This window comes from Gymnodraco acuticeps, unplaced genomic scaffold (assembly GCF_902827175.1).
Source record: "Gymnodraco acuticeps unplaced genomic scaffold, fGymAcu1.1, whole genome shotgun sequence".
NCBI lineage: Eukaryota > Metazoa > Chordata > Actinopteri > Perciformes > Bathydraconidae > Gymnodraco > Gymnodraco acuticeps.
The window spans coordinates 3,352,118-3,368,672 of NW_022989979.1; the positions used below are offsets into that span (position 1 = coordinate 3,352,118).

General features: G+C 44.7%; 1 long non-coding RNA gene across 1 annotated transcript; it reads right to left on the bottom strand.

Annotated features, from left to right (window-relative positions):
- Nucleotides 1-2,315: 2,315 nt before the first annotated feature.
- Nucleotides 2,316-3,895, bottom strand: LOC117543431. The gene is made up of 2 exons (XR_004568565.1): nucleotides 3,190-3,895; nucleotides 2,316-2,725 (listed from the first exon to the last, which is right to left on the bottom strand). It is a non-coding gene; the product is annotated as an uncharacterized LOC117543431 (long non-coding RNA).
- Nucleotides 3,896-16,555: the final 12,660 nt, after the last annotated feature.

Genomic DNA, 16,555 nt, shown 5'->3' on the forward strand with positions numbered 1-16,555 from the left:
ATTATTATATTGTTGACACTTTAAAATACTACTATCCTACTAAAATGCTGTACAAATCAGATGTATTATTTAATAAAGAAAAAACAATTTTTTTTCTTTATTTTTCAATATCGCGATAAATATCGTACCGTGGACTTTTTAATCGCGATATTATCGTACCGTGAGTTTTTGGTATCGTTACATCCCTAGAAAATAGTGATTGTTAATCAGCAATTGGAGTGTAGACATTCCAGAAATTGAATGATATTCATGGTTTGACCTTCATAATGTTATGATTCTGTTTAGTTTTATTTTTGTTGTGTGCTTTTGTGTGCTTTTTCCTGTCTCACCCCTCTCTTCTCTGTGTTCCTCTGCAGGGCTGGCGTGTGACAGGGAGTTGGCTGGCTCCTCCCAGGAGCAGACGAGGCACACCTGTTTCCACTCACCTCTTCACCTGTAGATTTATAAGCCCGGTCCTCATGCCACTTCCCTGCCAGATAATTCCTCTGTGTTTCGACCCTCCGGTGTGTCTCGCTGCTCTCCTCGTCGTTTGGATTAAGTGTTTGGATTTTTGCCTCCTGTCCCTGACGACTCAGTGCCAGCCAACTTCCTGACTCCACTGCCGTATTTTCTGTTTTCTGCTTGAATAAAGCTTTTTGTTTATTGACCATCTCTCTCCAGTCTTTTGCTTTGGGGTCCAAAATTCTATAGGCCGTAACAGAATTATCTGGCCAAAGCATGGACCCCGCAGAGACTGAGAAATTGAGGCAAGCTCTTTCGACACAGGGAGCTCGTGTGGGGCAGCACGAACAAGCTCTACAAGGTATCATGGAATCCCTCCACAACCTTACTGCCGGTTTCACTCAACTCAGCGGCTGCTTGGACCAGTCTTTCATCCAGCTCAACACGCTGACGGCTCCAGCTCCTGCGCCACCGCCCCCACCTCCTGAGATTCCAGTCATTCATCCCGGCCAACCCCGTGAACCATTCATCCCCACCCCTATGAGGTATTCAGGTGATTCAGGGACATGCAGTCAGTTTTTTCACCAGTGCTCCATAGTTTTTGATCAGCAGCCTTTAACTTACTCCTCTGACAGAACTAGAGTAGCTTTCATTATGAGTTTGTTATCGGGTAAAGCAGCTGCATGGGCGGTAGCCATAGCAAAGAGTAACCCAGCTATCTATAACTCTTTTCCTGTGTTTGAGACCGAGATGTATCGAGTTTTTGACCACCCGCTTCAGGGTAAGGAGGCTGGTAATCGGCTCCTTTCTTTACGCCAGGGTTCTGAGTCAGTCTCCACTTACTCAATTGATTTCCGCATTCTCACAGCAGAGAGCGGGTGGGATGAGACGGCTCTACAGATAGCTTTTTCCCGTGGATTAAACGACCAGTTAACCCTTAAAGACCTAGACGGAATTTTCGCCTGCCTGACTCTCCTGTATTTATTTGTTTCTCCTAACCTGTTCTAACCTTTTCTTGCAGTCAGCATCAAGTGCCTTACCTCATTTGATTCAGGAGAACCTCTAGTTCAAGTCTGGCTAATTTGAAGTCCAAATTTTACCATAACTTTGTGTGATAATGGCTGAATTTACCAGCACTTTTCAAAAACGCCAGTACAAATGTTGTGTTTTTTTACTGTTTACTCCGCCAGGAACATAGGGATTTTCTTTTTTATTATTTACAAAGCTGCATTTAGATGTTTTAGGCTTTCAAATTAAATTTCATCTGCATATTATGTTCCCTGAGCAAGTTACAGCTATTTATTACAATATGATCCTAGGCGTTTTTCACTGAAAAACGCCTAGGATCATATGGAATAATTAAAACGAAATGTATTTCCATATTTAAATGACTGATCATGTTTCTTCTGTCAAAAAAAGGTTGAGAGAGTAAACAATTAAACCATAACAGATGACATTGCAACAAAAATAACTTGTTTCAGAGATATATATTATCATTTGAACATTGAAATACAAACACAAACAGTGAAACAAATTCAAAGTGCAAATTAACAAAGTGCAAATTATATTAAAACTATAAACAAAGTATTAGGAATATATAGAAAGTGCAAAAGTACAAAGAGCAAATGATCTTCAAACTATAACCAAAATATTAGAAAAATATATAAAGAGCAAAGGAAATGTATCAAGATTCATCATGGTCTGGGTCGCTCAGATGTACAGCTCTGCTGATTGCCATGAACCTGTCTCTTGTCATGACAGGAGCAGGAAAGAGAACACTCAGGTGTGATCCCTTCCTCCAGTAGTCACTTACTTTTAGCAGTTTTAGAAGTGCCATAAGGCCGACATACATGAGGAATTTTACCGGCTTTCCCAAACAAACTTTTCCCCCTTAGCCTGCTCCTTTTCAGCATTTTTGTTTGTGTTCTTGCAGATGATATTTACAGCTTGGTTGTTAAAACAATTTCTAAATATTTGTGCAGGAGTATACTCCACACCAACAAAACCTTGGACTCCACGGGCTCTTTTCGGGCAAAAGTGTGGTAGTTGTTGGGCAGTATCTGGCACCTCAGGTCGGTTCCAAACAGCTCCTGGCTCTTCTGGGGTCAGAGATGTTTTTTTCCCTTTTCCTCTTCCTCTCCCTTTCACTGTCAGGGGGGCTGGCATTGGTTTGGCCTTTTGTCTGGATGCTGCACCCTCCTGGCCACATTATTTTCCCTCTCGGTTTGAAGGAGGCCTACTGATGGGGACAGGGGCTTGTGCATCCCCTCTCTCATCCTCTGTACTAAAATAAAAGGGAGGAAAATATACAGATATAAATGTCTGAATTTATTTTATTTCCTTTATTGCTTTTATTTCTCCAGTGTCATCCTATCTGTTTTCTAAACACAGTCTCAACTTTTGATTTGATTCACACTTTATCCCTCTGCTAACATTACTAGTTGATGGAATCAGTAACTGAATTGTAATGCAATGAATATAATAACATTAGACCTCATAACAAACAACCAAAGAGGGCAAGCGGAATGAGGCAATAAATGAAAGGTATTGCTTGACGTTTTTTTACTGAAATAAATAGTAGCCTCTATTGATAGTGAATCTTGAGCTCAGGACTTCACTTTATGACACAATTACGGCAAATGGCCATCCATTATAAAAACTCTTAGGACTAATTATTTTTCGGCGTTATACAGAAACAACAACCGATAAATGCAACACAAACAATAAGAAATAAGCAAAGTTACTCACTTTTTTATCTTCGAAGGGATCAATCCCGTGATCATACTCCTCTTCCTTGCCAGTTGTCAGCTTCAGAATCTGAGGAATCCACCGCTGCATCGCTAAGCGGTCCGCCAGACCAAATAAATTCTACGGCTTCTTCCGTAGTGTAACGCCGTTTTGACATGTTGGTTTGAATTTGTCTTGGGATATGTGTGTGTGTGTATGTATGTGTATTTGTGTGTGTGTGTGACTGTATCTAGATATCTCGTGTTGTATTTATTTCTCTTACGCTGGCAGAATTACTCTTCTTTAGTATTACTCTCTCGTCTCTCTGTTTCTCTTTGTTTATCTCCCGCCGCCAAAAACATACACAGCAACCTATGTTGATTGGTCGAGAAGATGGTAGCATGGGCAGAGGTTTGCCTGGACCTTTACCCTTTTAAACCTATCCGGACACAGGGGGGTGGGACTTAGTCTAAAACCTTTGCTGTTTGGCTCAGACAGAGGGGCCGCGTGGGTCTCCTTGACGAATCAAGGCTGTAAAATGTGATAACGTTGCCCCGATCACGTCGGAGCCTCTGAATCCCGGAAAAGGACATAGTGATACCAGCAAAAAGCCTAGAATAGCCGCTTTACCTCACTTTTTAAATCAGATGGATAGGATTAGCGGTTACAAAGTTATTAAGCATTTTAGAACGCTACCTCTTTGAAGCCGCGGGCGGCACGCTCGGCCTTTAAGGGTTAAAGGACGAGCTAGCTGCTCGAGATGAGACTTCGTCCCTTGAGGAGTTTATTTCGTTGGCCATTCGCTTAGATAATCGCCTCCGTTAGAGGCGTAGGGAGAGAACAGACAGGCAGAGATTCCCTTTCCCCTTTTCCCAACCCAAGTCACCACGTCCGCCTGGACAGTCTGCACCTCCTCACCAACGCCTGGGGCCTTTCTCCTACCGGGACCCACCCACCGTCTCCTCATCCCTAAGCCCAGAAGAGCCTATGCAGCTGGGGAGAATGAGGCTCTCACCTGCGGAAAGGGGAACGCCGTTTCTTCCAGAGGCTCTGCATATACTGTGGTCAGGCTGGCCACATTCGAGCCAACTGTTCCGCTCTGCCAAAAGAGCAGGCTCAGCAGCCGGGGGAGGGGCGCTGGTGAGCCATACTTCTGTCTCCCCTTCCCACGCTAATCGTCTCCAGTTAAAGGGTACGGTTTCTAGTTCACAAGTTTCCCTTCCCCTTCAAGTCTTAGTTGATTCAGGGGATGATGAAAATGTTATTGACTCTGACCTGGTTTTCCAGTCTAATCTCCCCTCAGAACTCCTGCCCGAGCCCAAGAAAATGTTTTCCCTTGATGGTAGGCTTCTTGCCCGTGTAACTCACCGTACTGCCCCAGTGTCATTGTTACTCTCAGGTAATCATCACGAGACCATTTCCCTTTATCTCATTCCCTCACCCCTTTCTCCGCTGGTGTTAGGTCTCCCCTGGCTTAAACTCCACAACCCACACATAGACTGGGCCACCTTATCCATCGTCAATTGGAGTTTGTTCTGCCACTCTCACTGTTTACACTCTGCCATACCCACCACTGTTACTTCAAAACCTGTTCCCCCCCAGACCTGTTGACCTCACGTCAGTTCCCTCTGAGTATCATGACCTCCAGGAGGTTTTCAGCAAGGATCGTGCCCTGTCTCTACCACCTCATCGACCTTATGACTGTGGCATTGACTTGCTCCCCGGTGCTCCCTTGCCTTCGAGCAGACTTTATAATATCTCCAAGCCGGAGAGGAAGCCCATGGAGACTTATATCACTGACTCTGTTGCTACTGGTCTCATTCGCCCTTCTCGCTCTCCATTGGGGGCAGGGTTTTTTTTTGTTGACAAGAAGGATAAGACTCTACGCCCCTGTATTGATTTCAGGGGCTTGAATGACATTACTGTAAAGAATAAGTATCCTCTTCCGCTCATAGACTCAGCTTTTGGTTTCTTCCATCAAGCCACCATCTTCTCTAAGTTGGACCTCCGAAATGCCTACCACCTAGTTAGGATAAGGGAGGGAGACGAGTGGAAGACTGCGTTTAAGACGCCCCTGGGACATTTTGAATATTTAGTTATGCCTTTTGGGTTAACTAACGCCCCTGCTGTGTTTCAGGCACTCATTAACGATGTCCTTCGTGATATGCTTAACAGATTTGTCTTTGTATCTTGATGATATCCTCATTTTCTCTCGTGACCCCCAAGAACATGTCCAACACATGAGGTTGGTGCTGCAGAGACTTCTGGAGAACAGACTTTATGTTAAGGCTGAGAAGTGTGCCTTTCATGTTTCCTCTGTTTCATTCCTGGGTTTTGTGGTAGAGAAGGGACAGGTCAGAGCCGACCCTGCCAAAGTCATGGCAGTGGCCGAATGGCCCACTCCTACAACGAGAAAGTAACTCCAAAGGTTTCTTGGTTTTGCCAACTTTTACCGCAGGTTTATTCGTGACTATAGTCGAGCAGCCGCCCCACTCACCAAGCTCACCTCAGTTAAAGTTCCCTTTGTGTGGTCATCTGAAGCTGAGGCTGCTTTTGCTATGTTGAAGTGTTTGTTTTCCTCTGCTCCTGTGTTATCTCACCCTGATTCTTCAGCCCCTTTCGTGGTCGAAGTGGATGCCTCCGACACTGGTGTAGGGGCAGTCCTCTCCCAGCGCTCAGCCTCCGACCAGAAGTTGCATCCCTGCGCCTTCTTTTCCCGCCGGCTCTCCCCGGCAGAAAGAAACTATGATGTGGGAAATCGGGAGCTTCTGGCAGTAGTCTTAGCCCTGCAGGAATGGAGGCACTGGCTTGAAGGCACAACTTATCCGTTTGTGGTATGGACGGACCACAGAAACTTAGCTTATCTCCGTTCTGCTCCCAGGCTCAACTCTCGCCAGGCTCGATGGGCACTTTTTCTGGGCCGGTTCAGCTTCACCCTCACCTATCGGCCAGGCTCACGGAACATCAAGGCAGACGCCCTGTCACGTCAGTTCGCTCCTCCGGTTGAGGAGCCATCCGCGGGAACCATTCTTCCATCCTCCTGTGTGGTGGGAGTAGCCACATGAGGACCATCCAGCTCCTGAGGATTGTCCACCGGGTCGGCTGTTCGTTCCACCGCACACCAGATCTTCAGTGCTCCAGTGGGGACATGATTCTAAGGTAGCTTGCCATCCAGGAGCACTTCGGACTCTAGGCCTCCTCCAACAACGCTTCTGGTGGCCCTCCATGTCCTCTGACGCCAAGAAGTATGTCGCCGCCTGCTCCATCTGGGGGCCGCAGTAAGGCATCCCACCGCGCCCCTGCTGGTCTTCTCCGCCCTCTTCCCATTCCTCATCGGCCTTGGTCTCACATCGCCATGGACTTCGTGACGGGTCTTCCCCCATCGGAAGGAAATACAGTTATCCTGACGATTGTTGACCGCTTTTCCAAGGCCGTACACTTCGTTCCCCTACCTAAGTTACCTTCTGCTCTGGAGACTGCTACACTAATCACCCAGCATGTTTTTAGATTGCATGGCATTCCTCTGGACATTGTTTCTGACAGGGGTCCGCAATTTGCCTCTCGAGTCTGGAAAGCCTTTTGCCAGGCATTGGGGGCGTCGGCCAGTCTGTCATCAGGTTACCACCCGCAGACCAACGGCCAGACTGAGCGTGCGAATCAGGACCTGGAGGCAGCCCTTCGCTGTGTCTCTTCTCACCATCCAGTCTCCTGGGCCTCCCACCTGCCTTGGGTTAAATATGCCCACAACTCCCTGGTTTGCTCCGCCACAGGAATGTCTCCATTCATGGCTTCTGTTGGGTTCCAACCCCCTCTCTTCCCCACCCAGGAGAGGGATGTGGCAGTCCCCTCAGTACAGGGGCATCTTCGGCGGGCCCGCAGAGTCTGGCATGAAGCTCGGGCAGCTCTCGTTCGCACTGCTGCTCGCAACCAGAGGCTTGCAGACCGCCATCACACTCCAGCCCCGGACTACCAGCCCGGTCAGAAGGTCTGGCTGTCCTTCCGTGATCTGCCACTCCAGACTGACTCCCGCAAACTGGCACCCAGGTACATTGGCCCATTTGTAATTGAACGGATTATTAACCCCGCTGTGGTTAGGCTCAAGCTGCCTGCTGCCTTGAATGTCCACCCAGCATTTCATGTCTCACTGCTCAAACCAGTTTCCTCCAGTCCTCTGAGCCCTCCGGCCGAGCCCCCTCCTCCCCCCCGGAGTATTGACATTCATCCTGCTTTCACCGTCCAGCGGTTGTTGGATGTACGAAGGCGAGGCCGGGGGTTCCAGTACTTGGTGGATTGGGAGGGGTACGGACTAGAGGAGCGTCAATGGGTCTCCCGCTCCCTGATTTTGGACCCTGCTCTCCTTAGGGACTTTTATGAGAGGTACCCGGACAGGCCTGGTAGGACGCCAGGAGGCGTCCGTTGAGGGGGGGGTACTGTTATGATTATGTTTAGTTTTATTTTTGTTGTGTGCTTTTGTGTGCTTTTTCCTGTCTCACCCCTCTCTTCTCTGTGTTCCTCTGCAGGGCTGGCGTGTGACAGGGAGTTGGCTGGCTCCTCCCAGGAGCAGACGAGGCACACCTGTTTCCACTCACCTCTTCACCTGTAGATTTATAAGCCCGGTCCTCATGCCACTTCCCTGCTAGATAATTCCTCTGTGTTTCGACCCTCCGGTGTGTCTCGCTGCTCTCCTCGTCGTTTGGATTAAGTGTTTGGATTTTTGCCTCCTGTCCCTGACGACTCAGTGCCAGCCAACTTCCTGACTCCACTGCCGTATTTTCTGTTTTCTGCTTGAATAAAGCTTTTTGTTTATTGACCATCTCTCTCCAGTCTTTTACTTTGGGGTCCAAAATTCTATAGGCCGTAACACATAATTCGATGTTACCATCGAACCCTATCACAACAAATGGTAATTTCTTTGTCGATCGGGGGATTTTCCTGCTTTTCTCTTGCCATAGTTTCCCCTCTGTGCACATTCATTCCCAGAGTGGGATGAGAAGGCTTTGATTACTTTATTCCTAACCCTTCAGAACATTAAGATCCCAGAGTGCAGGTCTGTTGGTGGTTCCCAGAGTCCACAAAATGAGATCAGGTTCGGCTACTGTAAGAGATTTGGAGGGCAAACTGGGCCGCTTTTCAAATCTCCGCGCGTCCCTATCCAGCTGGTTATAATACAGGAAGGAATCCATATCTACAAAGTAACCGTTAACAATAATCTACTTTAATGGCAATATGACAATGCAATACAATCATTACAATACAACATGATATATTACAGTTATATTGTAATGCTTAAAGAGTAATGCCGGCTTACTCCTGCACTGGTTCGCATACTGCAGAGATACTTTCACCCGGGGCAGCATGTGAAGAAGAGGCAGAAAGCCAGGGATCAACCGGAGATATGCCGGAGTAAGAAGGAGGGGTTAAGGGTTAGGTCAGCTGGTCATCTTTTCCGGTCGTCTCATTCGGCGACGCAACGCTGGCCAGCAGGAAACCAAACAGGCTCACTTCACAACCAAAAGGTCTCAAGAACCTGCATACCTACACCTCCCCCACAGAGCAATAAAACCCTGTTTACTCCAAACAGCCCCAACTCCAGCTCACAGTTTTACACAACTTATTCCCATTTTAAGCTCATCCATAGTTTGCTAATATGAATACCTACAAATATTACCCCACAATTCCCCCTTTTTATCTCCTTCTCCAGAGATAAACTCAGACAAGGCATTTTGAAAGATACCCACTGTCATTCTTTTCTACTGTGTTTCAAACATTGTATAAATCCATCCGAAGCTGGTATTTAGAGTACTTGAAACCTTCATGGAGACAGAACACCACTTTCCATGGCAGTGAAGGAACCATGAGGGGGTAGCTGAGTGCTAGAATCATCAGCCCCCCCCCCTCGGAGGAATAGCCCACAAGGACAGCTAATAGGGAGGGGGAGATGCGGCTTTCCCCTCACGGGCGGAACCGATCAGAGAGAAGTAGACTCCTCTGCTGCCTCGACAAGTCCCCTGTGCCGTCCTGGCTTGCCGTGTCTTTGTCCCCCCGATCCGCTGACAGCAGCTTCTGGGCTGCCTGCTAGAGAGATGTCTTCCTCCTCCTTGTCCTCCGGCCCGCTGATGGCGGCTTCCGGGTCGATGCTGGAGAGATGTCTTCCCGATCCTCCTTCTCCGGCCCGCTGATGATGCCTCCCGGGTCGTCTGCTGTAAGGATGCCTCCAGGGTCCTGCTCCTCCAGTCCGCTGCTTCCGAGTAGTCCACGTCTTCCAGGGCCACGTCCGTCCTGATGTCGTCCCCTGGTCCTAGCAGGTGGTTTCCCCGCCGCACACTGGCTCCCGTGGTACGAGCTGTCCCCCTTTTCTCCCAGGCAGACGGCATAAGAGGTCCGCTGGGTCACTCGGTCGGGGTCGGAGAGCCTGGGGTTGAGCCACTTTGTCCTCGTGCTTCTCGGGTCCCCCTTTTGGCGCCAGCGACCTGTGTGGAGAAATCTGATACAACTCCCTCAAGCCTACGCTCAGCTGTTTTGACCCACTTGGAGCCTGTTGGTGGGGTGTCTTGAAACAACAGCCGTCTGTGAACAGGTTTTCTAAATTAATTGTAGCCCTCCTGTCTGCCAGTGCAGCTTCAGAATCTTAATACTTGGACTGTGCCAACTAAATAAGAACCCCAACATCTTTAGGTAAACTAAATAACATATTTCAATAGCTCTGAATTTCTGACAAGCATCCGTGTCTATCTTTAAATGAAATCCTATTTAAAATCTAAATATAATATGAACTGCTAATGTTTCTGGCAAAGAAACACACTAATGTTATGGATTCAAAAACAACCAAAATCACGATACTAACAAAGTGAATGATTTCCTGGTGATACTGCTTCTACCTGTCAGTGCTTATATATTATCGAGCTGAAAAAATGAATACAGAATTCCAACAAACTGTCATCAAATGTCTTTCTATTCTAAATTTAGATGAAATGTATATCCCTATAATGACCTAAATAATAAAGTATATGGCTTTTACTTCTTTACCAGGCTAGTTACATGATGTTGTCTAAATTAAATTCTGTCTCAATACACTACTATGTGTTAGCTTTAACTGTAATATGTTCTTTCTACATTTCAAACCTCAGTTGCTCTAATGTCTGTTAAAATATTACAAAATTGTTTCATTATCACAGGTCAACTTCTTCGGTTTCACAGTAGCCCCTTGGCCACTACTTCTTTGTTACCTGTTATAATTCAAATCAATATTTAGAAGCATCTCAACATTCATCAAACAGTATCTTATCCCCAGATATGGAGCAGGTTAATTACATTCAATGCTCAGTTTGAACATCTGGGTTGGGGCGGAAGGTTTCTGTCAATCCTTAAAAGAAAAATGTAACTTGTGAATTTTACAGCCATGTTAACCTTTATACATTATACTCACTCCCCCCTTTTACACATGAAATCATGTGTAACAAAACCCTGTAATGGGAGGGGAACAAAAACTGTCAGGTAATTGGTTAGGGACATAACGAACATTATTTTAAATTTGACATCATTATCATTATTTCCACAGTGAACACTTCAGTGAAAAGAAGTGTTCCTCTCCGTCCTTCCGGCCTAAAAGAAACAGAATCTTCAGATTTTAGTTTTACATTTGCAAACCACCAACTCATGTGAGAGTAAAATATCACATGTGCGGTTTCCCCTTTTTGTGGAATTTTTAGGAAACCTCTCGTTTCCCTTGGAGCTCCAAAATAATATGTTAGTCCAAAAACATGCTTGGTTAGTTATTGTTTTAGAATCATGCAGTTACACTGATCACATGCCGGCATTCATTCACACTCACACTGTCTGGTTGTCATGTCAAGTTTGGTCAGGTTCACCCCAGAGTCAGTCATCCACAGTGCCTTGTCAAGTTACACTGTCGGTCAGGGTCAACGGTCAGTTGGTCTCCGTCTTTTTTGGCCATGTGTCGTGCTCTGCAGAGACTTTGACATTTCAGCATAGGCCAGTATCCTTTGTCTACAAAAATATGTCACGATTTCAACTATGATTTTCAAGATGATTCTCACTTGTCATTGGGACTTCTGCCTCCCACTTTACCTGAAACTTGGTACAAAACTCACTTCCTTCGAGTACTACTACTACTGCAATCCATTTACACCTAATGAGTATTAAAATGTCTAATGATCTATTTCAGAAACTTGTGTACAATAACTATTATCTTGAGTCAAAACATTACTAGGATCTGTGTCGCTCTGCATTTCATACTCATTTATCTTTAATTCTGGTCTACTTAAAAAACGATGTTAAACTCTTTAGCAGTGTGTGGAACCTTGGGTGTCCGAACATGCAACAATTACTCCCTCCTTTATCAAGGATTTAAAACCGAAGTCTGGTAATAACTATGCCACAATGGTGAAATCAACACTTTAGATTGGAATTTAATATGTGGCTTGGCACTAGCCATTAATACAAACAAAGATTTGTCCTATAGAGTGGTTCCTAAAACTATCCTTATAATGGTGATCAATATTGTAACCAATGAGATCGCTACTTCATTCACACGTGAATAAAAATCTCTTAAAGAATGATTTGTTAACATGATGAAAATATTGAAGAATAAAGTTCTACTCTGTCAGTGTGTTTTAGGATGATTCTCATTTTACCTTAATATTTTCCTCTTTACTGCTATTTTTAATTGACCAATTGATTAACAAATCCTTCTGTCTTTACGTATTTATGAAGTTAATTCAAGTTATTTAAATGTGCGTTTTGTGAATAAGTGTGTTTATGTGTAACTCACTCATTCCCGTTCTCCTTTTCTCCTCCCCTGGTTTTCTCAAACCGTGACCCCGGCCTCCTCACTTCTAATCGACCATGCCAACTCCTCTGATTCTGTCTTCTCTTCAGTCCAACAGCTGTTGAATCCATCCGCTGTAACTTTTTTAGGCAGCCATTGGCCCAGTCACATCTGCAGCCCCATCATGCCACTGTTGTTGCACTCCTCCTTTACAGTCTCTCTGCTGTTTTTATAGAGGGCGGATTCTGCTCTCATGTCCTGTCTGAGGGGCTGATGAGAGTATCTCTCTGTATGTCAGCATGCTGTTTGGTTCTGGATGCCACAGGTGGAGATAGTTCTGGCTGCAGTCTTGATGTAGTCTTGTTGTTGTTGTTGGTTCAGCTCTGGTTCTCTGTCTGTACGATGGAGAAGGAGGAGTCTCCTGTTGGGTTAGGTCTGCTTGGAGGGTCGGGATCAAAGCCTTTCTAACTCAGAGGGGGAGTCCAGGTCCCGGTACACATTACCTATAAGAAGTCTAGCCCACTGATGTTAAATAAATCCAACCCTTTCCACTCTGTCTCTTCCTAATCATACTATCTGTCTTAGTTGTTCAATGCCATCTAAACAACATAATTAATGTCTACTAATGATATTACAAAAACTCACTCTAAAAATTGTTTCATCCATTGCTACATATTTACCCAACACAACTCTGAAATACTTACATGTTTCCAGCATCACATATTCCACACACTACGAAAAAAAAAAAAAAAAAACATCCCCATATTTTCTCTCATTTTAAATCCCACTGTCACTTCGAACAATAGTAAACCTGCAGAGCACACCAATCGGATCACAGTAATGACATTTGAATCAAGTGTAGGCCTCTGTCTACTTTCTGAACATTTATTTATATAGCCTTGTCTATGATGTGCAAACAGTTCGAGTGTAAAATGTGTATTTCACAATGTATACACACTCTACAGATTCTTGAGTTTACTCATCTCCTGGTGCTGTCGTTGTAAAAAATATAGCCCCTTTCAGCCGCTTGATGGCAGCAGCAGAAGTTTCAAGGGTGTGATACCCCCTTTCAGCCACTAGATGGCAGCAGCAGAAGTTTACAGACAAAGGGAAACGCTCTCCCTCGATTTAACATATAACAGAGCTCTGGCTTTAAGCTTTCAGCCTTGGTCTGTTATTTAACCCCAGTTTTAAACGGCGACTCGATCTGATATATCGAGTTTCCAGGTTTTGTCGTGCAGGAATCAAACCTCGCACCGAGAAACTGCACCATCTCCACGCCACTCAGGAATAAACTACCTGTAGATCCACGCCAAACTGCTCTATTTTACGTCACGCAGGACTTTCGTCTACCTGTCGATCAACGTTTACGTTTTGTATATAACTTTCCTAACATAGTAAAATATGCATTGTATATTCCATTTAAACTTTAAAAACACTGTGAAACGCCTACAGACAATCCTAAAGTTTTAGCGTATCCAATTACAGACAGGCGATTTTCATCGTCTGCTTACCTTATTTGCAGAGTTGCAGAGTCCTGCTGATTGTCTGAGATGTTTGAAAGCGTCTGAATTCTTCCTCAGCTTCGTTATATCTAGACGTCGGGTCACCATTTGTAAGAGATTTGGAGGGCAAACTGGGCCGCTTTTCAAATCTCCGCGCGTCCCTATCCAGCTGGTTATAATACAGGAAGGAATCCATATCTACAAAGTAACCGTTAACAATAATCTACTTTAATGGCAATATGACAATGCAATACAATCATTACAATACAACATGATATATTACAGTTATATTGTAATGCTTAAAGAGTAATGCCGGCTTACTCCTGCACTGGTTCGCATACTGCAGAGATACTTTCACCCGGGGCAGCATGTGAAGAAGAGGCAGAAAGCCAGGGATCAACCGGAGATATGCCGGAGTAAGAAGGAGGGGTTAAGGGTTAGGTCAGCTGGTCATCTTTTCCGGTCGTCTCATTCGGCGACGCAACGCTGGCCAGCAGGAAACCAAACAGGCTCACTTCACAACCAAAAGGTCTCAAGAACCTGCATACCTACACCTCCCCCACAGAGCAATAAAACCCTGTTTACTCCAAACAGCCCCAACTCCAGCTCACAGTTTTACACAACTTATTCCCATTTTAAGCTCATCCATAGTTTGCTAATATGAATACATACAAATATTACCCCACACTACCAAGCTCCGTTCCTCTGGAACCAACTTCCAGTGTCGATTAGGGAGGCATACAGTGTCCACACATTTAAGAGTAGGCGGAAGACTTCCCTCCTTGGTACAGCGTACAGTTAAAACTGGTTTTAAACCCCCTTTTAAAAATCGTCATGGACCCTTCGTTATATGGAATTTTAATGATTGTACTCTAACTGTATTTGTGTCATTGTGTTATGTACCTTTTTCATTGGTATTTTCACATTTATCTTGTAAGATATGTTTGTTCTTTTTACATTGTTTTAGATTGCTTTTACATTGTCAATTGTGTTTGTTAATTTGTGAAGCCCTCTCAGACAAATATGATTTGTGATATTGGGCTATATAAATAAACTTGAATTTAATTGAACAAGTGATGGAAGCCTTGCACCTCTCTGGCATTTCAACACATCACATGTCAATTCCAGGAGGTGGGTATGATTTTGCTGCAATTGCACAAGTCTGTGCAGAGAGTCTTTAGGGTATCTGCACATGTCAACTATACATGAAAGAAAGATATCATGATCAAGTTCACCTGAGGCCTGTACTACGAAGCCGGTTCAACCTAACCTGGATATGTTTGAGTTAGCTGGTTGGCCTAATCCAAAACATACGCGCTCTCGCTAAACGGTCCTACGACGCGGGTTATCAAGTGGATCGCTCAAGCCAGCCGTGTCCTATCTAGTTAGGTGCACGTTCACATGAAAGGGGTGGTATTTGGAGCATTCGAACAATCACAAACATGGACAAGCGTACTGACAGCGCAGCGCGTCATACTTCCTGAATGAAAAGTCAACTATAATATTAGTCAAATATGAAGAAGTTACACTTTAAACATCCATGACTTAAACACTTTATCCAGGATAAAAGCCACATAGCTGCACCTGCAAGGTGAATACAGCTGGTAAAAGAACAAGTGTTTGAATGCGTACATTAACAGGTTTATGATATCACTGCCCCGTCTAAGACACGAGTGGATCTGACTTTAATTACATTTGACTCGAGTGTTTCGTCAACTTAATGTGTTGCTTAAAATAATACTTCTGCTTATGTGACACTGTGAGTGTTGCACGGATACGGCCCAAGAAGCTGACGCAGATAAGGAAATATATGATACATTATGACAGGGGCGGACTGGGACTAGAAATCAGCCCGGGACTCTCGACCGGCCCACTTCGGTACCGCCGGCACACCGCGGTACCGCAAGTAAATACCGCTAGTAAATTGTCGACGGGGGGGGTAGACAATTTACTAGCGGTAGACATTAAGGGTAATGACATTAAGGGTAATGTCTACCTCCGGGCCGGTGGACTTGTATTATCACTGGCCCCACCATTGTAACCACTGGGCCGGAGCATTCGTCCAAAAAAATCGACTAATAATGAAGAAAATTAACACATTTGTTGCAATAGTAATTGATGCACTAACTACATCACTACTTGTACTACAACATTTTAATCATCAGTTCTTCCTCATTTTCCTCAATTGTTCATATTTGGTTTATTAAAATAATGATATTGTGGTCATTGTTATAAAAATATCTGCTATTATTATGAGTAGCCTATTATTATTTGTATAATGCACTTTCTGCCTTCCTGTCATTAGGAGTTAGACATGTAATGGCTATGTAATTGATTTGATTAGAACCTTCATTACCCTAAACTGCTGGGACATTTCGCCAATACCTTTATATTGTCTACTCTTCACTTACTTGTCAGCATAGGTCGGCATTGATGCATTATGATGTGATTCTGATAATGGGACACATTGACGTCTGCACTCACAGTGGCGCGGACTGTACATAATGTTACTTTGATCCGGTTACTTATGTTGTGGCAGATATTTTAGTAAGCTTTCTTAACGCTTATGTTATATTAGTCAGATTGCTCTGAAGATGGGAGGTCATATTCTATTCATTTTCACGTTCACACAGTCAGTTGATTTTTGCTGGCCGTCTTTCCTGCAACTGTAGTTTTTCTGTATTTCCTCTATCCTATAATATGACTTGATCGCTTTAAACTCCGCACACGGAGCTCTGATTGGTCAGCAGGCAGTGCTTTCACTGAGTTGATCTCTTAGCCTGCAACCTAACCTGCTCCGGAGCAGGTTACCCGCTCAGCATAAGTTACCATGGAGATCTAACGCGCTAAAAAGAGAACCAGCGTCGTATGACCGGAAACCCCAAGTTTTCCCTGAAGTTAGCCTGCTAAGCAAAAATCCGGCTTCGTAGTACAGGCCTCTGGCATTACTGAGTCTGATCCCATACATTCACAGTTAAATAAATATGTATCTAATCGACATAATGTGTGTTGGCAGTTGGTTGTTGGAACTACATAAACACTCATGTTGCCTAATGTTTTGGCTGCTTCAAAATATGAAAGGTCAAGGTGTTTC